Here is a 4,355-nt window from a genome sequence, read left to right as displayed (position 1 = left end):
TACAGATGAGAAAGCTGAGGCACAGCTAGGTGACTTGCCCAATGCTACATTGGTGTAAGGTAACAGAACTGAGATTCAAATCCAGGTGATCTGCTTCCAGAGCCTGGTTCTTTAAAAAAAAATCATTTTATTGGGGGCTCATACAATTCTTATCACAAACCTTACATATATCCATTTTTGTCAAGGACATTTGTACATTTGTTGCCATCATCATTCTCAAGACATTTGCTTTCTACTTGAGCCCTTAATATTAGCTCTTCATTTTTCTCCCTCCCTCCCTGCTACCCCTCCCTCATGAACCCTTGATAATTTATAACTTATTAGTATTTTGTCATGTCTTAAATTGTCCAATGTCTCTCTTCACCCATTTTTCTGTTGTCCATCCCCCCAGGGAGGAGGTTATATTTAGATCCTTGTAATTGGTTCCCCCTTTCTGCCCCACCATCCCTCCACCCTGCAGGTATTGCCACTCTCACCACTGGTCCTGAAGGGGTCATCTGTCTTGGATTCTCTGTATTTCCAGTTCCTATCTGTACCAATGTACATCCTCTGGTCTAGCCAGATTTGTAAGGTAGAATTGGGATCATGATAGTGGGGGGAGGAAGCATTTAAGAACTAGAGGAAAGTTGTATGTTTCATCATTGCTACCCTGCACCCTGACTGACTCATCTCCTCCCCACCACCCTTCTATAAGGGGGTGTCCAGTTGCCTACAGATGGGCTTTGGGTGTCCACTCTGCACTTCCCCTCATTTAAAGTGATATGATTATTTGTCCTTTGATGCCTGAAACCTGACCCCTCTGAAAGCTCGTGGTCTCACAGGCTGGTGTGCTTCATCCATATGGGCTTTGTTGCTTCTGAGCTCGATGGCTGCTTATTTATCTTCAAGCCTTTAAGACCCCAGGCACTATATCTTTTGATAGCCGGGCACCATCAGCTCAGAGTCTGGTTCTTAACCTGAAAACAATGCTGGTATACTCACCAGTGGGATATCCAATGGGAACTTTCTAGTAAGCTAAAAACAAGGTCTTAAAAAAACCTCACCCTTTAAAAAAGCAATTTTAGTAGAATATCTTCCATGTGGTCATTATTTATTTTTCTGCCTTGTGAATTAAGTTTTCCTGAACATAGTCTACTCTCTTTCATAATAACACAGTGTCATCATCCTAATTTACTTGCCCAACATCACACTTAGCAATCAAACCCAGACTTTTGGTTGCCTATTAAAGAGTGGCATAGCCAGAGCCAACTCCCATACCCATAGCATCAGCTTTGTTTCGCAGGGTATAGATGATCCTCTCTGGAGCCTTATTCCCACCCCTGATATCATTCGATTGATGTATCATTTTAAGGCTAGTGTCATTTTGTTCATAATCTCTGTCTTCTCTCTACCTGTGAAGCTTCTTCTGTGTTTAGTTTCTGGTACTATATTCTTGAGCAGCCACTATGTGCCAAGTGCTGTGTTTGTTTGCTGCTTCTCAACTACTTCAGTTGATGAACTGAAAATCCTGCTTTCTTTTTGCTGTGTGCCAATGAGCATAATGTGCTATGTGGAGAAGTGCTTCTGTACTACATGAACCATGTTACCATTATTGCCTGGATTTTTGTAGGCAGTTTTGGATACATTGGGGACTATTGTTGGTTAATGTTCACTTATTTCTTTGTTCTCAGCTAAGATTTCAATGGCTATATTACAGACGGAATTATGTTCCTCCAAAATGTGTGTTGAAAACCTTAACTTCTATGCTTGTGGAATCAATGAAAATGAGAGAGAAAAAACCCCAACAGCAATCAATGTTCATGAAAACAGCAGTCAATTGATCAAACAACACATTGCATTGGGTAAATCTGTTGCAAAAGACCTCTTTATTCATACATACACAGAGAGAGATGGAAAAAGACCTGTTTAAAGTGTTCAAAAATAAGGATGTTAATTTGAGGACTAAGATGCATCTGACCAAGCCATGATATTCTCAGTCACCTCATATGCATGTGAAAGTTAGACATTGAATAAGGAAGAATCAACACGTTTGAATTAAGGTGCTGGTGAAGAATCTTGAAAGCACCGTGGACTTCCCAAAGAACCAACAAATCTGTCGTGAAAGAAAGATAACTCGAATGTTCCTTAAAAGCAAAGATAGTGAGACCTCATCTCATATGCTTCGGATATGTTATCAGGATAGCCCAGTCACTGGAAAAGAACACCATGTTTGCTAAAGTAGAGCATTAGTGGAAAAGAGGAAGACCCTTAATGAGATTGACTGACACAGTGGCTGTAACAATGGCTCAAGCATAAAAACAATCAATTGGGAAGATGGCACAGGACTGTTGTACATAGTGTCACTACGAATCAGAATAGACTCAACAGTACCTAACAACAATAACAATATAAGTCAATGATGGATACAGTGCAAATGTTAACTTTCAGCTTAGCTAATAAAATGTTCCATACTCATTTTGAAAGGCAATATATTTCCTTTCTGTTTTTTTGTTAATCATTTTATTGGTGGGAACTTATAAATCTTATAATAATTCATCATTTAATAGTATTAAGCACACCTGTATATTAATTGCCATAAACAAATAAATACATTTTCATAATGAATTAAAACACTATGTGATCATGAGGTGTTGATAGGATCAGTTATGAGGCATCAAAGATCCAGAACAAAAAAATCCGGCTAGACCAGAACATGTACATGGGTACCAATGAACTGGAAAAACAGGGAATCCAGGATAGATAAATCCCTCATGACCAAAATTGAGAGTAGCCATACCAGGAGATGAAGGTGGGGGAAGGAAAGGGGAACTGATTAAAATGATGTACATGTAACCCCCTTCCAGAGGGGATGGACAACACAAAAGGGGGTGAAAGGAGATATCAGTCAGTGTAAGGCTTGAAAAACTAATAATTTGTAAATTATCAAGGGTTAATGAGGGAGGGAGGGTGGGGGAAGGGGAAAATGAGAAGCTGACACTATGGGCTCAAGCAGAAAGAAAATGTTTGAAAATGATGATGACAACAAATGTACAAATGTGCTTGACACGATGGATGGATGGATGGATGGATGGTGAAAGAGTTGTATGATCTCCCAATAAAATGATTTTTTTAAAAGAAAGTAAATGTTTAGAAAATAATGATGGCAATATATGTATAAATACGCTTAATACAATTGATGTATGGATTGTTATGAGAGCTCTAAGAGCCCCCAATAAAATAATCATTTAAAACAAAAGAAATTAAAACAATGCAGAAATGTGAGCAGTGAAAAGTAGACGCCTAGGGACCTACTGAGTCAATAGTTTCCATTCCTCACTTAGTTATATACTCTTTATACCTCTTTTATTCTTTTAGGTATTTTCTATAAATCCAATTCCTTATCCAACTGTGAGTACTTACTTTTTATAAGGCTATATGTACATATAAATATTGAGTCCCTAGGGATTTCTGGGAAGATGGCGACTGAGTAACACATACCAGAGAGACTCCGCAGGAATCAGCCCAGGAGAGTTACTAAGGGAAATTCAACACTGATGGATCGCAGGAAGAGCTTCATAAAGATAAGTAGGTGCAGATCCACAAGGTTTTGAGGGACTGGAGGTTTTTGGTGTACCACAGTGGAGGCTGGCTAGGGCTTGACCTTGGCCCTGCCACTGTCTCGGCTGGAGCCAGGACCATTTGGAGACAAAGCAGCAGCTTAATCTCAACACAGTCACAGTTTGCCACCACCTCTGGGCAGGTATTGGGATCAGGGCTCAGCTATACTGTAACCTTTGTTTCCCTCTCTTCTCTCTATCCCCCCAAAGTCTCAGCGGACTTAGTTTGTTTCCTTTCTCCTCTTGGTTTATTCCCTGTTCTCTCACACTCCACTGCTGATGTTCAGACCACTCATCTTAGCCTAGGGCATTTATGCCTACCCCTCACCCATTTAGGTGCCTACACCCTGTGAAGCATAGCCTGAGGCTGGGGAAAGCCCAGCTGATCTCCACCACAGTATACTCCGCCCAACTTCTTACGGGGAATTCCTGCCTGCGTGGCTGGGGGAGCTACTATTTTTCTGATGTGGGTCCACGTGACTTAGGGAACTTCCTCTCACCTACCTTAGTGCCTCACATGGCCTAAGGCAGCACAGCCAACACTCGCAAATGTTCCAAGGTACTACAGGAACCTCTGTCCAACCTCTGCAGTGATATACCTGTCCAAGGCAATTCCACCCACCATTCGTGGTGTTCTACACCAAAGCAGGCAACCCACCAGCCTTTTGGGGCACTCCCCTGGGAGGGAAGCCACAGGAGAACAAAGTGGTAGGCTAATTCCATAGTGAAATTAGCTGTAGGCAGTTTTAAGAAGCATTC

Source organism: Tenrec ecaudatus, chromosome 2 (assembly GCF_050624435.1).
Source record: "Tenrec ecaudatus isolate mTenEca1 chromosome 2, mTenEca1.hap1, whole genome shotgun sequence".
NCBI lineage: Eukaryota > Metazoa > Chordata > Mammalia > Afrosoricida > Tenrecidae > Tenrec > Tenrec ecaudatus.
This window is presented reverse-complemented; position numbering follows the sequence as displayed.